This window comes from Diadema antillarum, unplaced genomic scaffold, assembly GCF_040938485.1.
Source record: "Diadema antillarum isolate AM-2024a unplaced genomic scaffold, OU_Dant_1.0 seq00000310_RagTag, whole genome shotgun sequence".
Classification (NCBI taxonomy): domain Eukaryota; kingdom Metazoa; phylum Echinodermata; class Echinoidea; order Diadematoida; family Diadematidae; genus Diadema; species Diadema antillarum.
This window is the reverse complement of record NW_027271331.1, coordinates 586,500-612,129: the sequence shown is the minus strand read 5'-3', so window position 1 is coordinate 612,129 and position 25,630 is coordinate 586,500. Positions and strand designations below refer to the sequence as shown.

The 25,630-nt window shown below is 39.7% G+C and overlaps 16 non-coding genes across 16 annotated transcripts; all 16 read right to left on the bottom strand.

Moving 5' to 3' along the window:
• Positions 1–3: 3 nt before the first annotated feature.
• Trnaa-ugc (transfer RNA alanine (anticodon UGC)) lies at positions 4–76 on the bottom strand. Its single transcript has one exon. It is a non-coding gene; the product is annotated as a tRNA-Ala (tRNA).
• A 1,377-nt stretch (positions 77–1,453) lies between these two features.
• On the bottom strand, positions 1,454–1,526 carry Trnaa-ugc (transfer RNA alanine (anticodon UGC)). Its single transcript has one exon. It is a non-coding gene; the product is annotated as a tRNA-Ala (tRNA).
• Positions 1,527–2,907: 1,381 nt separating this feature from the next.
• Positions 2,908–2,980, bottom strand: Trnaa-ugc (transfer RNA alanine (anticodon UGC)). Its single transcript has one exon. It is a non-coding gene; the product is annotated as a tRNA-Ala (tRNA).
• Positions 2,981–4,357: 1,377 nt separating this feature from the next.
• Trnaa-ugc (transfer RNA alanine (anticodon UGC)) lies at positions 4,358–4,430 on the bottom strand. Its single transcript has one exon. It is a non-coding gene; the product is annotated as a tRNA-Ala (tRNA).
• A 1,381-nt stretch (positions 4,431–5,811) lies between these two features.
• Trnaa-ugc (transfer RNA alanine (anticodon UGC)) lies at positions 5,812–5,884 on the bottom strand. Its single transcript has one exon. It is a non-coding gene; the product is annotated as a tRNA-Ala (tRNA).
• Positions 5,885–7,265: 1,381 nt separating this feature from the next.
• Trnaa-ugc (transfer RNA alanine (anticodon UGC)) lies at positions 7,266–7,338 on the bottom strand. Its single transcript has one exon. It is a non-coding gene; the product is annotated as a tRNA-Ala (tRNA).
• Positions 7,339–8,722: 1,384 nt separating this feature from the next.
• Positions 8,723–8,795, bottom strand: Trnaa-ugc (transfer RNA alanine (anticodon UGC)). The gene has a single exon. It is a non-coding gene; the product is annotated as a tRNA-Ala (tRNA).
• Positions 8,796–10,176: 1,381 nt separating this feature from the next.
• Positions 10,177–10,249, bottom strand: Trnaa-ugc (transfer RNA alanine (anticodon UGC)). Its single transcript has one exon. It is a non-coding gene; the product is annotated as a tRNA-Ala (tRNA).
• Positions 10,250–11,627: 1,378 nt separating this feature from the next.
• Trnaa-ugc (transfer RNA alanine (anticodon UGC)) lies at positions 11,628–11,700 on the bottom strand. Its single transcript has one exon. It is a non-coding gene; the product is annotated as a tRNA-Ala (tRNA).
• A 1,382-nt stretch (positions 11,701–13,082) lies between these two features.
• On the bottom strand, positions 13,083–13,155 carry Trnaa-ugc (transfer RNA alanine (anticodon UGC)). The gene has a single exon. It is a non-coding gene; the product is annotated as a tRNA-Ala (tRNA).
• A 1,382-nt stretch (positions 13,156–14,537) lies between these two features.
• Positions 14,538–14,610, bottom strand: Trnaa-ugc (transfer RNA alanine (anticodon UGC)). The gene has a single exon. It is a non-coding gene; the product is annotated as a tRNA-Ala (tRNA).
• Positions 14,611–15,990: 1,380 nt separating this feature from the next.
• On the bottom strand, positions 15,991–16,063 carry Trnaa-ugc (transfer RNA alanine (anticodon UGC)). Its single transcript has one exon. It is a non-coding gene; the product is annotated as a tRNA-Ala (tRNA).
• Positions 16,064–17,444: 1,381 nt separating this feature from the next.
• Positions 17,445–17,517, bottom strand: Trnaa-ugc (transfer RNA alanine (anticodon UGC)). The gene has a single exon. It is a non-coding gene; the product is annotated as a tRNA-Ala (tRNA).
• A 1,382-nt stretch (positions 17,518–18,899) lies between these two features.
• Trnaa-ugc (transfer RNA alanine (anticodon UGC)) lies at positions 18,900–18,972 on the bottom strand. Its single transcript has one exon. It is a non-coding gene; the product is annotated as a tRNA-Ala (tRNA).
• Positions 18,973–20,354: 1,382 nt separating this feature from the next.
• On the bottom strand, positions 20,355–20,427 carry Trnaa-ugc (transfer RNA alanine (anticodon UGC)). The gene has a single exon. It is a non-coding gene; the product is annotated as a tRNA-Ala (tRNA).
• Positions 20,428–21,807: 1,380 nt separating this feature from the next.
• Trnaa-ugc (transfer RNA alanine (anticodon UGC)) lies at positions 21,808–21,880 on the bottom strand. Its single transcript has one exon. It is a non-coding gene; the product is annotated as a tRNA-Ala (tRNA).
• Positions 21,881–25,630: the final 3,750 nt, after the last annotated feature.

The window sequence follows — 25,630 nt, the reverse complement described above, 5'->3', positions numbered from 1 at the left end:
CCTTGGAGAGCCCGGGGATCGATCCCGGCACCTCTCGTATGCAAAACGAGCGCTCTACCATTTGAGCTAGCCCCCCTCAGGATTCTTACATGTAAAAGTAAATACTTATAGCTAACTTGCTTTCTTGAATGATTTCCTTCAGTAGTCACGGTTTCTTGACAACCTCTGTGCCACCTGAGTTAGTTGAAAGGACGAAATCTGCTGCTGTCTTATCCCATTTCACTATTGGCTTCTCACCGAGCAGTATAGCTCCAGGGGCTATGTTAGCTTGTAACGGTTTCTGAACAGTGTGTTGTAGGAAACAAAGGTCGCTGTATCTGATGGCATCAAAATAAAGGATTGTTCAGTATGTAAATTTGATGTCTTGAAGATTAATGCAGAGAGGAAGCAAGATAGTTTCCTTTGCCATTTTCGAAGATTATAGGGGAACCTCCAATACAACATGCTGGAGACAGTAAGAGCAGCTTCTGTTCATCCTCTCTGATCACTTAAAAAGAATTTAGATGACATTTTGAAATAATTTTCCTCGTAGGTATCCAATCAGATGTATCATCTGAAAATTGTAGTGAAATTTTAGTTTAAACAAGAGCGAGCTATAAGGTATGAAAAGACCTTGATCGTGGAAAACCCGGGCATCAATCCTGGTACATCTCTCATGCAAAACGAGCGCTTTACCATCTGAGAATTGAGCTACTCTTTTAGCTCCCCTAAAGGCTGGTCGCCATTGTTATTGTTGACTTGCTTTCTTCAACTTATTGCATTATTATTTTTTTTTGTCGAAAAAGAAGAAGAAACAAACGTGGTCACGGGAAACTGGAGCGTTATGGCAACACATGAAAATGTCTAAAGTAGAGCCTGTTTGGTCATCTTGACGGATTAGATGCCAGTTGATATACATGGTTATATAGAATTAGAATCCGTGAATACAATTCACGTGGTATATACCTACTGACATCACATAAATACATTAAATGATGATCTAAAGAGACCCCAAGCTGGCTATTCATGTGATAAGACCAGACGAGGAGATGATCAATACAGCTTCTTGAGCATATATCATAGTGACCTTCGAACTAAACCCGTTGCATTTCTTGGTGTAATACAAAATTCGCTGCATCTGATGGCAACAAAGCAAACGTTTGTGTTTATTAGGCATGCATACTCGGTGTACACTCGATGCCTTGAGGATTAAAGGTGGGCCGAAGCTACGTATATTCGATCCTATGACACTTCTGAAGACGATAGGAAAAGTCCAAGACAGCATGTCTGGCAGCAGAAACAGTGCTATAAAACCACTCCAATCACCTTTAAACAATATTAAAGGCAGTTTAAAATATTTTCTTCTCATGTGTCCCGCGAGATACTATACAGTTTGAACGTTATATGATGAACTATCAAAAGTAGAGCAGTATAAAGTGACAACAAGGAATTAAAAGAATAAAAACTTTCACCTTGGAGAGCCCGGGGATCGATCCCGGCACCTCTCGTATGCAAAACGAGCGCTCTACCATTTGAGCTACCCCCCTCAAGATTCTTACATGTAAAAGTAAATACTTATAGCTAACTTGCTTTCTTGAATGATTTCCTTCAGTAGTCACGGTTTCTTGACAACCTCTGTGCCACCTGAGTTAGTTGAAAGGACGAAATCTGCTGCTGTCTTATCCCATTTCACTATTGGCTTCTCACCGAGCAGTATAGCTCCAGGGCTATGTTAGCTTGTAACGGTTTCTGAACAGTGTGTTGTAGGAAACAAAGGTCGCTGTATCTGATGGCATCAAAATAAAAGATTGTTCAGTATGTAAATTTGATGTCTTGAAGATTAATGCAGAGAAAAAGCAAGATAGTTTCCTTTGCCATTTCCGAAGATTATAGGGGAACCTCCAATACAACATGCTGGAGACAGTAAGAGCAGCTTCTGTTCATCCTCTCTGATCACTTAAAAAAAAATTTAGATGACATTTTGAAATAATTTTCCTCGTAGGACTCCAATCAAATGTATTATCTGAAAATTGTAGTGAAATTTTAGTTTGAACAAGAGCGAGCTATAAGGTATGAAAAGACCTTGATCGTGGAAAACCCGGGCATCAATCCTGGTACATCTCTCATGCAAAACGAGCGCTCTACCATCTGAGAATTGAGCTACTCTTTTAGCTCCCCTAAAGGCTGGTCACCATTGTTATTGTTGACTTGCTTTCTTCAACTTATTGCATTATTATTATTTTTTTTGTCGAAAAAAAGAAGAAGAAACAAACGTGGTCACGGGAAACTGGAGCGTTATGGCAACACATGAAAACGTCTAAAGTAGAGCCTGTTTGGTCATCTTGACGGATTAGATGCCAGTTGATATACATGGTTATATGGAATTAGAATCCGTGAATACAATTCACGTGGTATATACCTACTGACATCACATAAATACATTAAATGATGATCTACAGAGACCCCTAGCTGGCTATTCATGTGATAAGACCAGACGAGGAGATGATCAATACAGCTTCTTGAGCATATATCATAGTGATCTTCGAACTAAACCCGTTGCATTTCTTGGTGTAATACAAAATTCGCTGCATCTGATGGCAACAAAGCAAACGTTTATGTGTATTAGGCATGCATACTCGGTGTACACTCGATGCCTCGAGGATTAAAGGTGGGCCGAAACTACGTATATTCGATCCTATGCCACTTCTGAAGACGCTAGGAAAAGTCCAAGACAGCATGTCTAGCAGCAGAAACAGCAGCTATAAAACCCCTCCAATCACCTTTAAACAATATTAAAGGCAGTTTAAAATATTTTCTTCTCATGTGTCCCGCGAGATACTATACAGTTTGAACGTTATATGATGAACTATCAAAAGTAGAGCAGTATAAAGTGACAACAAGGAATTAAAAGAATAAAAACTTTCACCTTGGAGAGCCCGGGGATCGATCCCGGCACCTCTCGTATGCAAAACGAGCGCTCTACCATTTGAGCTAGCCCCCCTCAGGATTCTTACATGTAAAAGTAAATACTTATAGCTAACTTGCTTTCTTGAATGATTTCCTTCAGTAGTCACGGTTTCTTGACAACCTCTGTGCCACCTGAGTTAGTTGAAAGGACGAAATCTGCTGCTGTCTTATCCCATTTCACTATTGGCTTCTCACCGAGCAGTATAGCTCCAGGGGCTATGTTAGCTTGTAACGGTTTCTGAACAGTGTGTTGTAGGAAACAAAGGTCGCTGTATCTGATGGCATCAAAATAAAGGATTGTTCAGTATGTAAATTTGATGTCTTGAAGATTAATGCAGAGAGGAAGCAAGATAGTTTCCTTTGCCATTTTCGAAGATTATAGGGGAACCTCCAATACAACATGCTGGAGACAGTAAGAGCAGCTTCTGTTCATCCTCTCTGATCACTTAAAAAAAATTTAGATGACATTTTGAAATAATTTTCCTCGTAGGACTCCAATCAAATGTATTATCTGAAAATCGTAGTGAAATTTTAGTTTGAACAAGAGCGAGCTATAAGGTATGAAAAGACCTTGATCGTGGAAAACCCGGGCATCAATTATGGTACATCTCTCATGCAAAACGAGCGCTTTACCATCTGAGAATTGAGGTACTCTTTTAGCTCCCCTAAAGGCTGGTCGCCATTGTTATTGTTGACTTGCTTTCTTCAACTTATTGCATTATTATTTTTTTTTGTCGAAAAAGAAGAAGAAACAAACGTGGTCACGGGAAACTGGAGCGTTATGGCAACACATGAAAACGTCTAAAATAGAGCCTGTTTGGTCATCTTGACGGATTAGATGCCAGTTGATATACATGGTTATATGGAATTAGAATCCGTGAATACAATTCACGTGGTATATACCTACTGACATCACATAAATACATTAAATGATGATCTACAGAGACCCCTAGCTGGCTATTCATGTGATAAGACCAGACGAGGAGATGATCAATACAGCTTCTTGAGCATATATCATAGTGATCTTCGAACTAAACCCGTTGCATTTCTTGGTGTAATACAAAATTCGCTGCATCTGATGGCAACAAAGCAAACGTTTATGTGTATTAGGCATGCATACTCGGTGTACACTCGATGCCTCGAGGATTAAAGGTGGGCCGAAGCTACGTATATTCGATCCTATGCCATTTCTGAAGACGATAGGAAAAGTCCAAGACAGCATGTCTGGCAGCAGAAACAGTGCTATAAAACCACTCCAATCACCTTTAAACAATATTAAAGGCAGTTTAAAATATTTTCTTCTCATGTGTCCCGCGAGATACTATACAGTTTGAACGTTATATGATGAACTATCAAAAGTAGAGCAGTATAAAGTGACAACAAGGAATTAAAAGAATAAAAACTTTCACCTTGGAGAGCCCGGGGATCGATCCCGGCACCTCTCGTATGCAAAACGAGCGCTCTACCATTTGAGCTAGCCCCCCTCAAGATTCTTACATGTAAAAGTAAATACTTATAGCTAACTTGCTTTCTTGAATGATTTCCTTCAGTAGTCACGGTTTCTTGACAACCTCTGTGCCACCTGAGTTAGTTGAAAGGACGAAATCTGCTGCTGTCTTATCCCATTTCACTATTGGCTTCTCACCGAGCAGTATAGCTCCAGGGGCTATGTTAGCTTGTAACGGTTTCTGAACAGTGTGTTGTAGGAAACAAAGGTCGCTGTATCTGATGGCATCAAAATAAAGGATTGTTCAGTATGTAAATTTGATGTCTTGAAGATTAATGCAGAGAGGAAGCAAGATAGTTTCCTTTGCCATTTCCGAAGATTATAGGGGAACCTCCAATACAACATGCTGGAGACAGTAAGAGCAGCTTCTGTTCATCCTCTCTGATCACTTAAAAAAAATTTAGATGACATTTTGAAATAATTTTCCTCGTAGGACTCCAATCAAATGTATTATCTGAAAATTGTAGTGAAATTTTAGTTTGAACAAGAGCGAGCTATAAGGTATGAAAAGACCTTGATCGTGGAAAACCCGGGCATCAATCCTGGTACATCTCTCATGCAAAACGAGCGCTTTACCATCTGAGAATTGAGCTACTCTTTTAGCTCCCCTAAAGGCTGGTCGCCATTGTTATTGTTGACTTGCTTTCTTCAACTTATTGCATTATTATTATTTTTTTTGTCGAAAAAAGAAGAAGAAACAAACGTGGTCACGGGAAACTGGAGCGTTATGGCAACACATGAAAACGTCTAAAGTAGAGCCTGTTTGGTCATCTTGACGGATTAGATGCCAGTTGATATACATGGTTATATGGAATTAGAATCCGTGAATACAATTCACGTGGTATATACCTACTGACATCACATAAATACATTAAATGATGATCTACAGAGACCCCTAGCTGGCTATTCATGTGATAAGACCAGACGAGGAGATGATCAATACAGCTTCTTGAGCATATATCATAGTGATCTTCGAACTAAACCCGTTGCATTTCTTGGTGTAATACAAAATTCGCTGCATCTGATGGCAACAAAGCAAACGTTTATGTGTATTAGGCATGCATACTCGGTGTACACTCGATGCCTCGAGGATTAAAGGTGGGCCGAAGCTACGTATATTCGATCCTATGCCACTTCTGAAGACGCTAGGAAAAGTCCAAGACAGCATGTCTGGCAGCAGAAACAGCAGCTATAAAACCCCTCCAATCACCTTTAAACAATATTAAAGGCAGTTTAAAATATTTTCTTCTCATGTGTCCCGCGAGATACTATACAGTTTGAAAGTTATATGATGAACTATCAAAAGTAGAGCAGTATAAAGTGACAACAAGGAATTAAAAGAATAAAAACTTTCACCTTGGAGAGCCCGGGGATCGATCCCGGCACCTCTCGTATGCAAAACGAGCGCTCTACCATTTGAGCTAGCCCCCCTCAAGATTCTTACATGTAAAAGTAAATACTTATAGCTAACTTGCTTTCTTGAATGATTTCCTTCAGTAGTCACGGTTTCTTGACAACCTCTGTGCCACCTGAGTTAGTTGAAAGGACGAAATCTGCTGCTGTCTTATCCCATTTCACTATTGGCTTCTCACCGAGCAGTATAGCTCCAGGGGCTATGTTAGCTTGTAACGGTTTCTGAACAGTGTGTTGTAGGAAACAAAGGTCGCTGTATCTGATGGCATCAAAATAAAGGATTGTTCAGTATGTAAATTTGATGTCTTGAAGATTAATGCAGAGAGGAAGCAAGATAGTTTCCTTTGCCATTTCCGAAGATTATAGGGGAACCTCCAATACAACATGCTGGAGACAGTAAGAGCAGCTTCTGTTCATCCTCTCTGATCACTTAAAAAAAATTTAGATGACATTTTGAAATAATTTTCCTCGTAGGTATCCAATCAGATGTATTATCTGAAAATTGTAGTGAAATTTTAGTTTAAACAAGAGCGAGCTATAAGGTATGAAAAGACCTTGATCGTGGAAAACCCGGGCATCAATCCTGGTACATCTCTCATGCAAAACGAGCGCTCTACCATCTGAGAATTGAGCTACTCTTTTAGCTCCCCTAAAGGCTGGTCGCCATTGTTATTGTTGACTTGCTTTCTTCAACTTATTGCATTATTATTATTTTTTTTGTCGAAAAAAGAAGAAGAAACAAACGTGGTCACGGGAAACTGGAGCGTTATGGCAACACATGAAAACGTCTAAAGTAGAGCCTGTTTGGTCATCTTGACGGATTAGATGCCAGTTGATATACATGGTTATATGGAATTAGAATCCGTGAATACAATTCACGTGGTATATACCTACTGACATCACATAAATACATTAAATGATGATCTACAGAGACCCCAAGCTGGCTATTCATGTGATAAGACCAGACGAGGAGATGATCAATACAGCTTCTTGAGCATATATCATAGTGATCTTCGAACTAAACCCGTTGCATTTCTTGGTGTAATACAAAATTCGCTGCATCTGATGGCAACAAAGCAAACGTTTATGTGTATTAGGCATGCATACTCGGTGTACACTCGATGCCTCGAGGATTAAAGGTGGGCCGAAGCTACGTATATTCGATCCTATGCCACTTCTGAAGACGATAGGAAAAGTCCAAGACAGCATGTCTGGCAGCAGAAACAGCAGCTATAAAACCCCTCCAATCACCTTTAAACAATATTAAAGGCAGTTTAAAATATTTTCTTCTCATGTGTCCCGCGAGATACTATACAGTTTGAAAGTTATATGATGAACTATCAAAAGTAGAGCAGTATAAAGTGACAACAAGGAATTAAAAGAATAAAAACTTTCACCTTGGAGAGCCCGGGGATCGATCCCGGCACCTCTCGTATGCAAAACGAGCGCTCTACCATTTGAGCTAGCCCCCCTCAAGATTCTTACATGTAAAAGTAAATACTTATAGCTAACTTGCTTTCTTGAATGATTTCCTTCAGTAGTCACGGTTTCTTGACAACCTCTGTGCCACCTGAGTTAGTTGAAAGGACGAAATCTGCTGCTGTCTTATCCCATTTCACTATTGGCTTCTCACCGAGCAGTATAGCTCCAGGGGCTATGTTAGCTTGTAACGGTTTCTGAACAGTGTGTTGTAGGAAACAAAGGTCGCTGTATCTGATGGCATCAAAATAAAGGATTGTTCAGTATGTAAATTTGATGTCTTGAAGATTAATGCAGAGAGGAAGCAAGATAGTTTCCTTTGCCATTTCCGAAGATTATAGGGGAACCTCCAATACAACATGCTGGAGACAGTAAGAGCAGCTTCTGTTCATCCTCTCTGATCACTTAAAAAAAATTTAGATGACATTTTGAAATAATTTTCCTCGTAGGACTCCAATCAAATGTATTATCTGAAAATTGTAGTGAAATTTTAGTTTGAACAAGAGCGAGCTATAAGGTATGAAAAGACCTTGATCGTGGAAAACCCGGGCATCAATCCTGGTACATCTCTCATGCAAAACGAGCGCTTTACCATCTGAGAATTGAGCTACTCTTTTAGCTCCCCTAAAGGCTGGTCGCCATTGTTATTGTTGACTTGCTTTCTTCAACTTATTGCATTATTATTTTTTTTTTTTTTGTCGAAAAAAGAAGAAGAAACAAACGTGGTCACGGGAAACTGGAGCGTTATGGCAACACATGAAAACGTCTAAAATAGAGCCTGTTTGGTCATCTTGACGGATTAGATGCCAGTTGATATACATGGTTATATGGAATTAGAATCCGTGAATACAATTCACGTGGTATATACCTACTGACATCACATAAATACATTAAATGATGATCTACAGAGACCCCTAGCTGGCTATTCATGTGATAAGACCAGACGAGGAGATGATCAATACAGCTTCTTGAGCATATATCATAGTGATCTTCGAACTAAACCCGTTGCATTTCTTGGTGTAATACAAAATTCGCTGCATCTGATGGCAACAAAGCAAACGTTTATGTGTATTAGGCATGCATACTCGGTGTACACTCGATGCCTCGAGGATTAAAGGTGGGCCGAAGCTACGTATATTCGATCCTATGCCACTTCTGAAGACGATAGGAAAAGTCCAAGACAGCATGTCTGGCAGCAGAAACAGCAGCTATAAAACCCCTCCAATCACCTTTAAACAATATTAAAGGCAGTTTAAAATATTTTCTTCTCATGTGTCCCGCGAGATACTATACAGTTTGAAAGTTATATGATGAACTATCAAAAGTAGAGCAGTATAAAGTGACAACAAGGAATTAAAAGAATAAAAACTTTCACCTTGGAGAGCCCGGGGATCGATCCCGGCACCTCTCGTATGCAAAACGAGCGCTCTACCATTTGAGCTAGCCCCCCTCAAGATTCTTACATGTAAAAGTAAATACTTATAGCTAACTTGCTTTCTTGAATGATTTCCTTCAGTAGTCACGGTTTCTTGACAACCTCTGTGCCACCTGAGTTAGTTGAAAGGACGAAATCTGCTGCTGTCTTATCCCATTTCACTATTGGCTTCTCACCGAGCAGTATAGCTCCAGGGGCTATGTTAGCTTGTAACGGTTTCTGAACAGTGTGTTGTAGGAAACAAAGGTCGCTGTATCTGATGGCATCAAAATAAAGGATTGTTCAGTATGTAAATTTGATGTCTTGAAGATTAATGCAGAGAGGAAGCAAGATAGTTTCCTTTGCCATTTCCGAAGATTATAGGGGAACCTCCAATACAACATGCTGGAGACAGTAAGAGCAGCTTCTGTTCATCCTCTCTGATCACTTAAAAAGAATTTAGATGACATTTTGAAATAATTTTCCTCGTAGGTATCCAATCAGATGTATTATCTGAAAATTGTAGTGAAATTTTAGTTTAAACAAGAGCGAGCTATAAGGTATGAAAAGACCTTGATCGTGGAAAACCCGGGCATCAATCCTGGTACATCTCTCATGCAAAACGAGCGCTTTACCATCTGAGAATTGAGCTACTCTTTTAGCTCCCCTAAAGGCTGGTCGCCATTGTTATTGTTGACTTGCTTTCTTCAACTTATTGCATTATTATTTTTTTTTTTGTCGAAAAAAGAAGAAGAAACAAACGTGGTCACGGGAAACTGGAGCGTTATGGCAACACATGAAAACGTCTAAAGTAGAGCCTGTTTGGTCATCTTGACGGATTAGATGCCAGTTGATATACATGGTTATATGGAATTAGAATCCGTGAATACAATTCACGTGGTATATACCTACTGACATCACATAAATACATTAAATGATGATCTACAGAGACCCCTAGCTGGCTATTCATGTGATAAGACCAGACGAGGAGATGATCAATACAGCTTCTTGAGCATATATCATAGTGACCTTCGAACTAAACCCGTTGCATTTCTTGGTGTAATACAAAATTCGCTGCATCTGATGGCAACAAAGCAAACGTTTATGTGTATTAGGCATGCATACTCGGTGTACACTCGATGCCTCGAGGATTAAAGGTGGGCCGAAGCTACGTATATTCGCTCCTATGCCACTTCTGAAGACGATAGGAAAAGTCCAAGACAGCATGTATGGCAGTAGAAACAGCAGCTATAAAACCCCTCCAATCACCTTTAAACAATATTAAAGGCAGTTTAAAATATTTTCTTCTCATGTGTCCCGCGAGATACTATACAGTTTGAAAGTTATATGATGAACTATCAAAAGTAGAGCAGTATAAAGTGACAACAAGGAATTAAAAGAATAAAAACTTTCACCTTGGAGAGCCCGGGGATCGATCCCGGCACCTCTCGTATGCAAAACGAGCGCTCTACCATTTGAGCTAGCCCCCCTCAAGATTCTTACATGTAAAAGTAAATACTTATAGCTAACTTGCTTTCTTGAATGATTTCCTTCAGTAGTCACGGTTTCTTGACAACCTCTGTGCCACCTGAGTTAGTTGAAAGGACGAAATCTGCTGCTGTCTTATCCCATTTCACTATTGGCTTCTCACCGAGCAGTATAGCTCCAGGGGCTATGTTAGCTTGTAACGGTTTCTGAACAGTGTGTTGTAGGAAACAAAGGTCGCTGTATCTGATGGCATCAAAATAAAGGATTGTTCAGTATGTAAATTTGATGTCTTGAAGATTAATGCAGAGAGGAAGCAAGATAGTTTCCTTTGCCATTTCCGAAGATTATAGGGGAACCTCCAATACAACATGCTGGAGACAGTAAGAGCAGCTTCTGTTCATCCTCTCTGATCACTTAAAAAGAATTTAGATGACATTTTGAAATAATTTTCCTCGTAGGTATCCAATCAGATGTATTATCTGAAAATTGTAGTGAAATTTTAGTTTAAACAAGAGCGAGCTATAAGGTATGAAAAGACCTTGATCGTGGAAAACCCGGGCATCAATCCTGGTACATCTCTCATGCAAAACGAGCGCTTTACCATCTGAGAATTGAGCTACTCTTTTAGCTCCCTAAAGGCTGGTCGCCATTGTTATTGTTGACTTGCTTTCTTCAACTTATTGCATTATTATTTTTTTTTTTCGAAAAAAGAAGAAGAAACAAACGTGGTCACGGGAAACTGGAGCGTTATGGCAACACATGAAAACGTCTAAAGTAGAGCCTGTTTGGTCATCTTGACGGATTAGATGCCAGTTGATATACATGGTTATATGGAATTAGAATCCGTGAATACAATTCACGTGGTATATACCTACTGACATCACATAAATACATTAAATGATGATCTACAGAGACCCCAAGCTGGCTATTCATGTGATAAGACCAGACGAGGAGATGATCAATACAGCTTCTTGAGCATATATCATAGTGATCTTCGAACTAAACCCGTTGCATTTCTTGGTGTAATACAAAATTCGCTGCATCTGATGGCAACAAAGCAAACGTTTATGTGTATTAGGCATGCATACTCGGTGTACACTCGATGCCTCGAGGATTAAAGGTGGGCCGAAGCTACGTATATTCGATCCTATGCCACTTCTGAAGACGATAGGAAAAGTCCAAGACAGCATGTCTGGCAGCAGAAACAGCAGCTATAAAACCCCTCCAATCACCTTTAAACAATATTAAAGGCAGTTTAAAATATTTTCTTCTCATGTGTCCCGCGAGATACTATACAGTTTGAAAGTTATATGATGAACTATCAAAAGTAGAGCAGTATAAAGTGACAACAAGGAATTAAAAGAATAAAAACTTTCACCTTGGAGAGCCCGGGGATCGATCCCGGCACCTCTCGTATGCAAAACGAGCGCTCTACCATTTGAGCTAGCCCCCCTCAAGATTCTTACATGTAAAAGTAAATACTTATAGCTAACTTGCTTTCTTGAATGATTTCCTTCAGTAGTCACGGTTTCTTGACAACCTCTGTGCCACCTGAGTTAGTTGAAAGGACGAAATCTGCTGCTGTCTTATCCCATTTCACTATTGGCTTCTCACCGAGCAGTATAGCTCCAGGGGCTATGTTAGCTTGTAACGGTTTCTGAACAGTGTGTTGTAGGAAACAAAGGTCGCTGTATCTGATGGCATCAAAATAAAGGATTGTTCAGTATGTAAATTTGATGTCTTGAAGATTAATGCAGAGAAGAAGCAAGATAGTTTCCTTTGCCATTTCCGAAGATTATAGGGGAACCTCCAATACAACATGCTGGAGACAGTAAGAGCAGCTTCTGTTCATCCTCTCTGATCACTTAAAAAGAATTTAGATGACGTTTTGAAATAATTTTCCTCGTAGGTATCCAATCAGATGTATTATCTGAAAATTGTAGTGAAATTTTAGTTTAAACAAGAGCGAGCTATAAGGTATGAAAAGACCTTGATCGTGGAAAACCCGGGCATCAATCCTGGTACATCTCTCATGCAAAACGAGCGCTTTACCATCTGAGAATTGAGCTACTCTTTTAGCTCCCTAAAGGCTGGTCGCCATTGTTATTGTTGACTTGCTTTCTTCAACTTATTGCATTATTATTTTTTTTTTTTTTGTCGAAAAAAGAAGAAGAAACAAACGTGGTCACGGGAAACTGGAGCGTTATGGCAACACATGAAAACGTCTAAAATAGAGCCTGTTTGGTCATCTTGACGGATTAGATGCCAGTTGATATACATGGTTATATGGAATTAGAATCCGTGAATACAATTCACGTGGTATATACCTACTGACATCACATAAATACATTAAATGATGATCTAAAGAGACCCCAGCTGGCTATTCATGTGATAAGACCAGACGAGGAGATGATCAATACAGCTTCTTGAGCATATATCATAGTGACCTTCGAACTAAACCCGTTGCATTTCTTGGTGTAATACAAAATTCGCTGCATCTGATGGCAACAAAGCAAACGTTTATGTGTATTAGGCATGCATACTCGGTGTACACTCGATGCCTCGAGGATTAAAGGTGGGCCGAAGCTACGTATATTCGCTCCTATGCCACTTCTGAAGACGATAGGAAAAGTCCAAGACAGCATGTATGGCAGTAGAAACAGCAGCTATAAAACCCCTCCAATCACCTTTAAACAATATTAAAGGCAGTTTAAAATATTTTCTTCTCATGTGTCCCGCGAGATACTATACAGTTTGAAAGTTATATGATGAACTATCAAAAGTAGAGCAGTATAAAGTGACAACAAGGAATTAAAAGAATAAAAACTTTCACCTTGGAGAGCCCGGGGATCGATCCCGGCACCTCTCGTATGCAAAACGAGCGCTCTACCATTTGAGCTAGCCCCCCTCAAGATTCTTACATGTAAAAGTAAATACTTATAGCTAACTTGCTTTCTTGAATGATTTCCTTCAGTAGTCACGGTTTCTTGACAACCTCTGTGCCACCTGAGTTAGTTGAAAGGACGAAATCTGCTGCTGTCTTATCCCATTTCACTATTGGCTTCTCACCGAGCAGTATAGCTCCAGGGGCTATGTTAGCTTGTAACGGTTTCTGAACAGTGTGTTGTAGGAAACAAAGGTCGCTGTATCTGATGGCATCAAAATAAAGGATTGTTCAGTATGTAAATTTGATGTCTTGAAGATTAATGCAGAGAGGAAGCAAGATAGTTTCCTTTGCCATTTCCGAAGATTATAGGGGAACCTCCAATACAACATGCTGGAGACAGTAAGAGCAGCTTCTGTTCATCCTCTCTGATCACTTAAAAAGAATTTAGATGACATTTTGAAATAATTTTCCTCGTAGGTATCCAATCAGATGTATTATCTGAAAATTGTAGTGAAATTTTAGTTTAAACAAGAGCGAGCTATAAGGTATGAAAAGACCTTGATCGTGGAAAACCCGGGCATCAATCCTGGTACATCTCTCATGCAAAACGAGCGCTTTACCATCTGAGAATTGAGCTACTCTTTTAGCTCCCTAAAGGCTGGTCGCCATTGTTATTGTTGACTTGCTTTCTTCAACTTATTGCATTATTATTATTTTTTTTTTGTCGAAAAAAGAAGAAGAAACAAACGTGGTCACGGGAAACTGGAGCGTTATGGCAACACATGAAAACGTCTAAAGTAGAGCCTGTTTGGTCATCTTGACGGATTAGATGCCAGTTGATATACATGGTTATATGGAATTAGAATCCGTGAATACAATTCACGTGGTATATACCTACTGACATCACATAAATACATTAAATGATGATCTACAGAGACCCCAAGCTGGCTATTCATGTGATAAGACCAGACGAGGAGATGATCAATACAGCTTCTTGAGCATATATCATAGTGATCTTCGAACTAAACCCGTTGCATTTCTTGGTGTAATACAAAATTCGCTGCATCTGATGGCAACAAAGCAAACGTTTATGTGTATTAGGCATGCATACTCGGTGTACACTCGATGCCTCGAGGATTAAAGGTGGGCCGAAGCTACGTATATTCGATCCTATGCCACTTCTGAAGACGATAGGAAAAGTCCAAGACAGCATGTCTGGCAGCAGAAACAGCAGCTATAAAACCCCTCCAATCACCTTTAAACAATATTAAAGGCAGTTTAAAATATTTTCTTCTCATGTGTCCCGCGAGATACTATACAGTTTGAAAGTTATATGATGAACTATCAAAAGTAGAGCAGTATAAAGTGACAACAAGGAATTAAAAGAATAAAAACTTTCACCTTGGAGAGCCCGGGGATCGATCCCGGCACCTCTCGTATGCAAAACGAGCGCTCTACCATTTGAGCTAGCCCCCCTCAAGATTCTTACATGTAAAAGTAAATACTTATAGCTAACTTGCTTTCTTGAATGATTTCCTTCAGTAGTCACGGTTTCTTGACAACCTCTGTGCCACCTGAGTTAGTTGAAAGGACGAAATCTGCTGCTGTCTTATCCCATTTCACTATTGGCTTCTCACCGAGCAGTATAGCTCCAGGGGCTATGTTAGCTTGTAACGGTTTCTGAACAGTGTGTTGTAGGAAACAAAGGTCGCTGTATCTGATGGCATCAAAATAAAGGATTGTTCAGTATGTAAATTTGATGTCTTGAAGATTAATGCAGAGAAGAAGCAAGATAGTTTCCTTTGCCATTTCCGAAGATTATAGGGGAACCTCCAATACAACATGCTGGAGACAGTAAGAGCAGCTTCTGTTCATCCTCTCTGATCACTTAAAAAGAATTTAGATGACGTTTTGAAATAATTTTCCTCGTAGGTATCCAATCAGATGTATTATCTGAAAATTGTAGTGAAATTTTAGTTTAAACAAGAGCGAGCTATAAGGTATGAAAAGACCTTGATCGTGGAAAACCCGGGCATCAATCCTGGTACATCTCTCATGCAAAACGAGCGCTTTACCATCTGAGAATTGAGCTACTCTTTTAGCTCCCTAAAGGCTGGTCGCCATTGTTATTGTTGACTTGCTTTCTTCAACTTATTGCATTATTATTTTTTTTTTTGTCGAAAAAAGAAGAAGAAACAAACGTGGTCACGGGAAACTGGAGCGTTATGGCAACACATGAAAACGTCTAAAATAGAGCCTGTTTGGTCATCTTGACGGATTAGATGCCAGTTGATATACATGGTTATATGGAATTAGAATCCGTGAATACAATTCACGTGGTATATACCTACTGACATCACATAAATACATTAAATGATGATCTACAGAGACCCCTAGCTGGCTATTCATGTGATAAGACCAGACGAGGAGATGATCAATACAGCTTCTTGAGCATATATCATAGTGACCTTCGAACTAAACCCGTTGCATTTCTTGGTGTAATACAAAATTCGCTGCATCTGATGGCAACAAAGCAAACGTTTATGTGTATTAGGCATGCATACTCGGTGTACACTCGATGCCTCGAGGATTAAAGGTGGGCCGAAGCTACGTATATTCGCTCCTATGCCACTTCTGAAGACGATAGGAAAAGTCCAAGACAGCATGTATGGCAGTAGAAACAGCAGCTATAAAACCCCTCCAATCACCTTTAAACAATATTAAAGGCAGTTTAAAATATTTTCTTCTCATGTGTCCCGCGAGATACTATACAGTTTGAAAGTTATATGATGAACTATCAAAAGTAGAGCAGTATAAAGTGACAACAAGGAATTAAAAGAATAAAAACTTTCACCTTGGAGAGCCCGGGGATCGATCCCGGCACCTCTCGTATGCAAAACGAGCGCTCTACCATTTGAGCTAGCCCCCCTCAAGATTCTTACATGTAAAAGTAAATACTTATAGCTAACTTGCTTTCTTGAATGATTTCCTTCAGTAGTCACGGTTTCTTGACAACCTCTGTGCCACCTGAGTTAGTTGAAAGGACGAAATCTGCTGCTGTCTTATCCCATTTCACTATTGGCTTCTCACCGAGCAGTATAGCTCCAGGGGCTATGTTAGCTTGTAACGGTTTCTGAACAGTGTGTTGTAGGAAACAAAGGTCGCTGTATCTGATGGCATCAAAATAAAGGATTGTTCAGTATGTAAATTTGATGTCTTGAAGATTAATGCAGAGAGGAAGCAAGATAGTTTCCTTTGCCATTTCCGAAGATTATAGGGGAACCTCCAATACAACATGCTGGAGACAGTAAGAGCAGCTTCTGTTCATCCTCTCTGATCACTTAAAAAGAATTTAGATGACATTTTGAAATAATTTTCCTCGTAGGTATCCAATCAGATGTATTATCTGAAAATTGTAGTGAAATTTTAGTTTAAACAAGAGCGAGCTATAAGGTATGAAAAGACCTTGATCGTGGAAAACCCGGGCATCAATCCTGGTACATCTCTCATGCAAAACGAGCGCTTTACCATCTGAGAATTGAGCTACTCTTTTAGCTCCCTAAAGGCTGGTCGCCATTGTTATTGTTGACTTGCTTTCTTCAACTTATTGCATTATTATTATTTTTTTTTGTCGAAAAAAGAAGAAGAAACAAACGTGGTCACGGGAAACTGGAGCGTTATGGCAACACATGAAAACGTCTAAAGTAGAGCCTGTTTGGTCATCTTGACGGATTAGATGCCAGTTGATATACATGGTTATATGGAATTAGAATCCGTGAATACAATTCACGTGGTATATACCTACTGACATCACATAAATACATTAAATGATGATCTACAGAGACCCCAAGCTGGCTATTCATGTGATAAGACCAGACGAGGAGATGATCAATACAGCTTCTTGAGCATATATCATAGTGATCTTCGAACTAAACCCGTTGCATTTCTTGGTGTAATACAAAATTCGCTGCATCTGATGGCAACAAAGCAAACGTTTATGTGTATTAGGCATGCATACTCGGTGTACACTCGATGCCTCGAGGATTAAAGGTGGGCCGAAGCTACGTATATTCGATCCTATGCCACTTCTGAAGACGATAGGAAAAGTCCAAGACAGCATGTCTGGCAGCAGAAACAGCAGCTATAAAACCCCTCCAATCACCTTTAAACAATATTAAAGGCAGTTTAAAATATTTTCTTCTCATGTGTCCCGCGAGATACTATACAGTTTGAAAGTTATATGATGAACTATCAAAAGTAGAGCAGTATAAAGTGACAACAAGGAATTAAAAGAATAAAAACTTTCACCTTGGAGAGCCCGGGGATCGATCCCGGCACCTCTCGTATGCAAAACGAGCGCTCTACCATTTGAGCTAGCCCCCCTCAAGATTCTTACATGTAAAAGTAAATACTTATAGCTAACTTGCTTTCTTGAATGATTTCCTTCAGTAGTCACGGTTTCTTGACAACCTCTGTGCCACCTGAGTTAGTTGAAAGGACGAAATCTGCTGCTGTCTTATCCCATTTCACTATTGGCTTCTCACCGAGCAGTATAGCTCCAGGGGCTATGTTAGCTTGTAACGGTTTCTGAACAGTGTGTTGTAGGAAACAAAGGTCGCTGTATCTGATGGCATCAAAATAAAGGATTGTTCAGTATGTAAATTTGATGTCTTGAAGATTAATGCAGAGAGGAAGCAAGATAGTTTCCTTTGCCATTTCCGAAGATTATAGGGGAACCTCCAATACAACATGCTGGAGACAGTAAGAGCAGCTTCTGTTCATCCTCTCTGATCACTTAAAAAGAATTTAGATGACATTTTGAAATAATTTTCCTCGTAGGTATCCAATCAGATGTATTATCTGAAAATTGTAGTGAAATTTTAGTTTAAACAAGAGCGAGCTATAAGGTATGAAAAGACCTTGATCGTGGAAAACCCGGGCATCAATCCTGGTACATCTCTCATGCAAAACGAGCGCTTTACCATCTGAGAATTGAGCTACTCTTTTAGCTCCCTAAAGGCTGGTCGCCATTGTTATTGTTGACTTGCTTTCTTCAACTTATTGCATTATTATTATTTTTTTTTTGGCGAAAAAAGAAGAAGAAACAAACGTGGTCACGGGAAACTGGAGCGTTATGGCAACACATGAAAACGTCTAAAGTAGAGCCTGTTTGGTCATCTTGACGGATTAGATGCCAGTTGATATACATGGTTATATGGAATTAGAATCCGTGAATACAATTCACGTGGTATATACCTACTGACATCACATAAATACATTAAATGATGATCTACAGAGACCCCAAGCTGGCTATTCATGTGATAAGACCAGACGAGGAGATGATCAATACAGCTTCTTGAGCATATATCATAGTGATCTTCGAACTAAACCCGTTGCATTTCTTGGTGTAATACAAAATTCGCTGCATCTGATGGCAACAAAGCAAACGTTTATGTGTATTAGGCATGCATACTCGGTGTACACTCGATGCCTCGAGGATTAAAGGTGGGCCGAAGCTACGTATATTCGATCCTATGCCACTTCTGAAGACGCTAGGAAAAGTCCAAGACAGCATGTATGGCAGTAGAAACAGCAGCTATAAAACCCCTCCAATCACCTTTAAACAATATTAAAGGCAGTTTAAAATATTTTCTTCTCATGTGTCCCGCGAGATACTATACAGTTTGAAAGTTATATGATGAACTATCAAAAGTAGAGCAGTATAAAGTGACAACAAGGAATTAAAAGAATAAAAACTTTCACCTTGGAGAGCCCGGGGATCGATCCCGGCACCTCTCGTATGCAAAACGAGCGCTCTACCATTTGAGCTAGCCCCCCTCAAGATTCTTACATGTAAAAGTAAATACTTATAGCTAACTTGCTTTCTTGAATGATTTCCTTCAGTAGTCACGGTTTCTTGACAACCTCTGTGCCACCTGAGTTAGTTGAAAGGACGAAATCTGCTGCTGTCTTATCCCATTTCACTATTGGCTTCTCACCGAGCAGTATAGCTCCAGGGGCTATGTTAGCTTGTAACGGTTTCTGAACAGTGTGTTGTAGGAAACAAAGGTCGCTGTATCTGATGGCATCAAAATAAAGGATTGTTCAGTATGTAAATTTGATGTCTTGAAGATTAATGCAGAGAGGAAGCAAGATAGTTTCCTTTGCCATTTCCGAAGATTATAGGGGAACCTCCAATACAACATGCTGGAGACAGTAAGAGCAGCTTCTGTTCATCCTCTCTGATCACTTAAAAAGAATTTAGATGACGTTTTGAAATAATTTTCCTCGTAGGTATCCAATCAGATGTATTATCTGAAAATTGTAGTGAAATTTTAGTTTAAACAAGAGCGAGCTATAAGGTATGAAAAGACCTTGATCGTGGAAAACCCGGGCATCAATCCTGGTACATCTCTCATGCAAAACGAGCGCTTTACCATCTGAGAATTGAGCTACTCTTTTAGCTCCCTAAAGGCTGGTCGCCATTGTTATTGTTGACTTGCTTTCTTCAACTTATTGCATTATTATTTTTTTTTTTTTGTCGAAAAAAGAAGAAGAAACAAACGTGGTCACGGGAAACTGGAGCGTTATGGCAACACATGAAAACGTCTAAAATAGAGCCTGTTTGGTCATCTTGACGGATTAGATGCCAGTTGATATACATGGTTATATGGAATTAGAATCCGTGAATACAATTCACGTGGTATATACCTACTGACATCACATAAATACATTAAATGATGATCTAAAGAGACCCCAAGCTGGCTATTCATGTGATAAGACCAGACGAGGAGATGATCAATACAGCTTCTTGAGCATATATCATAGTGACCTTCGAACTAAACCCGTTGCATTTCTTGGTGTAATACAAAATTCGCTGCATCTGATGGCAACAAAGCAAACGTTTATGTGTATTAGGCATGCATACTCGGTGTACACTCGATGCCTCGAGGATTAAAGGTGGGCCGAAGCTACGTATATTCGATCCTATGCCACTTCTGAAGACGATAGGAAAAGTCCAAGACAGCATGTCTGGCAGCAGAAACAGCAGCTATAAAACCCCTCCAATCACCTTTAAACAATATTAAAGGCAGTTTAAAATATTTTCTTCTCATGTGTCCCGCGAGATACTATACAGTTTGAAAGTTATATGATGAACTATCAAAAGTAGAGCAGTATAAAGTGACAACAAGGAATTAAAAGAATAAAAACTTTCACCTTGGAGAGCCCGGGGATCGATCCCGGCACCTCTCGTATGCAAAACGAGCGCTCTACCATTTGAGCTAGCCCCCCTCAAGATTCTTACATGTAAAAGTAAATACTTATAGCTAACTTGCTTTCTTGAATGATTTCCTTCAGTAGTCACGGTTTCTTGACAACCTCTGTGCCACCTGAGTTAGTTGAAAGGACGAAATCTGCTGCTGTCTTATCCCATTTCACTATTGGCTTCTCACCGAGCAGTATAGCTCCAGGGGCTATGTTAGCTTGTAACGGTTTCTGAACAGTGTGTTGTAGGAAACAAAGGTCGCTGTATCTGATGGCATCAAAATAAAGGATTGTTCAGTATGTAAATTTGATGTCTTGAAGATTAATGCAGAGAGGAAGCAAGATAGTTTCCTTTGCCATTTCCGAAGATTATAGGGGAACCTCCAATACAACATGCTGGAGACAGTAAGAGCAGCTTCTGTTCATCCTCTCTGATCACTTAAAAAGAATTTAGATGACATTTTGAAATAATTTTCCTCGTAGGTATCCAATCAGATGTATTATCTGAAAATTGTAGTGAAATTTTAGTTTAAACAAGAGCGAGCTATAAGGTATGAAAAGACCTTGATCGTGGAAAACCCGGGCATCAATCCTGGTACATCTCTCATGCAAAACGAGCGCTTTACCATCTGAGAATTGAGCTACTCTTTTAGCTCCCCTAAAGGCTGGTCGCCATTGTTATTGTTGACTTGCTTTCTTCAACTTATTGCATTATTATTATTTTTTTTTCGAAAAAAGAAGAAGAAACAAACGTGGTCACGGGAAACTGGAGCGTTATGGCAACACATGAAAACGTCTAAAGTAGAGCCTGTTTGGTCATCTTGACGGATTAGATGCCAGTTGATATACATGGTTATATGGAATTAGAATCCGTGAATACAATTCACGTGGTATATACCTACTGACATCACATAAATACATTAAATGATGATCTAAAGAGACCCCAAGCTGGCTATTCATGTGATAAGACCAGACGAGGAGATGATCAATACAGCTTCTTGAGCATATATCATAGTGACCTTCGAACTAAACCCGTTGCATTTCTTGGTGTAATACAAAATTCGCTGCATCTGATGGCAACAAAGCAAACGTTTATGTGTATTAGGCATGCATACTCGGTGTACACTCGATGCCTCGAGGATTAAAGGTGGGCCGAAGCTACGTATATTCGATCCTATGCCACTTCTGAAGACGATAGGAAAAGTCCAAGACAGCATGTCTGGCAGCAGAAACAGCAGCTATAAAACCCCTCCAATCACCTTTAAACAATATTAAAGGCAGTTTAAAATATTTTCTTCTCATGTGTCCCGCGAGATACTATACAGTTTGAAAGTTATATGATGAACTATCAAAAGTAGAGCAGTATAAAGTGACAACAAGGAATTAAAAGAATAAAAACTTTCACCTTGGAGAGCCCGGGGATCGATCCCGGCACCTCTCGTATGCAAAACGAGCGCTCTACCATTTGAGCTAGCCCCCCTCAAGATTCTTACATGTAAAAGTAAATACTTATAGCTAACTTGCTTTCTTGAATGATTTCCTTCAGTAGTCACGGTTTCTTGACAACCTCTGTGCCACCTGAGTTAGTTGAAAGGACGAAATCTGCTGCTGTCTTATCCCATTTCACTATTGGCTTCTCACCGAGCAGTATAGCTCCAGGGGCTATGTTAGCTTGTAACGGTTTCTGAACAGTGTGTTGTAGGAAACAAAGGTCGCTGTATCTGATGGCATCAAAATAAAGGATTGTTCAGTATGTAAATTTGATGTCTTCAACAAGAGCGAGCTATAAGGTATGAAAAGACCTTGATCGTGGAAAACCCGGGCATCAATCCTGGTACATCTCTCATGCAAAACGAGCGCTCTGCCATCTGAGAATGGAGCTAGTACTTTAGCTCCCCTAAAGGCTGGTCGCTATTGTTATTGTTGTCTTGCTTTCTTCAACAATTATTGCATTTTTTTTGTCGAAAAAAGAAGAAACAAACGTGGTCACGGGAAACTGGAGCAATGACAACGGGATAGGCAGACGATCCAACCCAGTATACGCCCTCTTGTTCCATTAGCATACAATACAGTTTGCGGTAATGATCGCAAATGATCGCTGTATAATACCGTTAGTCTGGATTTTAGGACAAGGTTTACTTTTTTTTTTCGAATTTTAGAGTTGTGTGTCATCGTCTCTACACACGGTGATTATACCATCCACAACGTTCTAATCAGAGGCATTTTGACAAGCACTTGCACGTTGCAAATATCTGTCTTTTACAATACATAGTACGCGAAGTCACGGCGTTGAAGCCTTCTGAAAGCGCAAAGATTGTCACGCTTAAGTTGCGTTCTACAATACCCCATGTATGAAATTCGAATAATTATTGGTGAAAGTGACGTAATTCAACGTGATTTAGAGAAGTTTGAGGAAATATTTTATGTTGTCTCTTTGGTCGCTAATATACGTCTCATTATTTCAAATGTTTGGAAATAAAATGAAATAAATGGACTTGGAAACTGGGCAACTGAAAGAATTTGTTTACCTATGTTATGATACTCCACAAAGTGAAATTAGAAAAAAAAAATCTTGTACGATACGAGTCCGGTATGGAACGAAGGCTAAATTCCGTCGGCAGGATTCCCTTTGTAACAAGCTTTGTCCATCTCTATGCTTGTTGTTCAATGTTATTTCTTTTTCTCTTGGTTTCTCTTTTTTTTTCAACGGAAGGAAATTCTTTCATTGCAACAATTCATGAATGCTTCACATGGCATGAGCTGTACAGAAGGTAGGAATGTCATTAGGTATCATGCATACACAAGTACAAACCCCGGTGGCCGTGAAAATAAAAGCTGCGCTTTAACTTTATAAAACTACCATGGTCGATATTGAATTATTTCCTTCGTTTTACATGGCCACTTGAAAATCGGTAAAATCATTTCATACGCACATAAACTACCAGATAGTAACTCCACTGTGTGTTCAACTTCACTTCAGTAAATAAAATAAAATCATATAAAAGATCATCATATGTTTCATTAGAACCTAACATAAAGTGAGTTATGGAAGTTTGAAGTTTGGAATGTTTTTGACAAATATGGTTGTTTTTCGCACTATCATTCTCCCTTTGCTTTAAGAAAAATAAAGATATTACAGAATTTATCGAGATAACAGCTGATGATTCAACAACTACAACCTTGCCTAAAATCCAACATCGCCGTGACGTTGTTGCAAGTTTGTACTAATTTGACACAAAGGTTAGATTATTCATTCTGCTTGATGCAATGTCTAAGACACTTCAGTTCAGACCTACCAGTAGATAAAACATTAATTCTTGAATCTACTTCATTGAATATCGGGAAGGGAATGTCTTTGCCTCTGTGTCCCACGACTGATGTTTCGGCTGCAAAAACTACATTAAAAGAAACACACAATCCTATCCACAAAAACCTTTCTCCATTTTCGCTTTGGTGTCACAATGTGTCCTCAGTGTCAGCCAGGCAATCGGAGTTATTATGAAGACTCAGATGGTATTTGTTCCTTGGATTACGGAGGCGGGAGGGGGGGGGGGGAGACTTTTGAATTGGGATCACCTCTTGAAGTGAAAGTGAAAGGGAATCTGGATCTCAATCAAAATCTTTTCTGTTTCAGAATTTACCTCGACGCTGATTATTTCTTTCTCTCTTGAGCAGCGATAGATACGGTCGAGTGACGGTGAGCCAAGTCGCCCATTGTTGATAACAAAAGAAAGCGGGCGCACACGCATAAGAAGTGAAGCCGATCTGGACTCACATTCGGATGACTAAAGGGCCTATCTCACTGGAGGGGGCGTTGCCGCGACTGCCGCGACTGATCAGTCGCCGGGACGCATGCGACTCGAAAGACGAAGAAATGGCTTGCGCTCTCACCAAGAAATCGACCCTATAGGGCTCACACCTGTAAATAAAATGGACTGTCCCAGACCCCTTCACAAATTCGTACCAAAGATACCAAAATAAATGAAGAAAAAAATTAATTAAAAATCAATGTTGTAGTTTGGCAAAAAACTGAATAGCTGTAGATATTGAGTATGAATTCCTCTACAAAGTGCATTTTGGTTGGAAGATGAAAGCTTTTCTGATGGACTTTGAGGGGACTATATTTCATTGGGTATGTGTACGGAAAATAGGTGATTTTTTGAGTGACAAGAACTCGTAGTCTGGCTTTGCGGACCCCTGGACAGAATTAGAGCAGAAAAACCCACCCTGGCAATCTGATGGATGAAAGGTAATATCTCACTTATTCAGGTTAGTGAAGATGAAACACCTCATTTCTCCCAGCTATTTTACAGAATTTTTTGAAATTTGAATTTTAACACACGTCTCTATGGGGAATTATTTACCCGTGTGAGCCCTATAGAGAATGCACGCAATACATGCAAGTCTATGGGAAGTATTCATCCCATACAAGCTCTGCTGGTTTATGTTGATCTTGTATTGTGTCAGATCTCTCTTCCTCCCTCCCCCTTCTCCTCCCTACTCCCTACTCCCTCTCTCCTCTACTTCCACCCCCCAAACTCTATCTTGCTACAATTTCTTTTCTTAATATTATGTTCTTGTGGTACTAGATCTTAGTAAATAGCAGTCATCAGTATCACACAACTTTGAATGACTTCTTGTGTATCTTGTATTGTGTCAGATCTCTTCCTCCCTCCCCCTTCTGCTCCCTACCCCCCCCCCCCCTCGCTCTACCTTTCTCCTCTACTTCCCCCCCCCACTCTCCCTTGCTACAATTTCTTTTCTTAATATTATGTTCTTGTGGTACCTGGTATACTAGATCTTAGTAAATAGCAGTCATCAGTATCACACAACTTTGAATGACTGTGTTAATCTTGTATTGTGTATCTTGTATTGTGTCAGATCTCTTCCTCCCTCCCCTTCCCCTCCCTACCCCCTCTCTCTACCTCTTTCCTCTACTCCCCCCCCCCCCCTCCTCAACTCTGCCTTGCTACTATTTCTTTTCTTAATATTATGTTCTTGTCACTAGATCTTAGTACATAGCAGTCAGTCATCAGTATCACACAACTTTGAATGACTGTGTTATTTTAATGTATTTCTTTGTTTTGGCTACCACTGAAACAGCTCAACATACATAAAGTTAGTCTGTTTGACAAAACAAAGTCTTATCAAGTACTTTGTAGGCTATAAGGTGATGATGACACACCCACAATCAAGGATAACTGCCTGGATCTATGTATTCATCTTATGA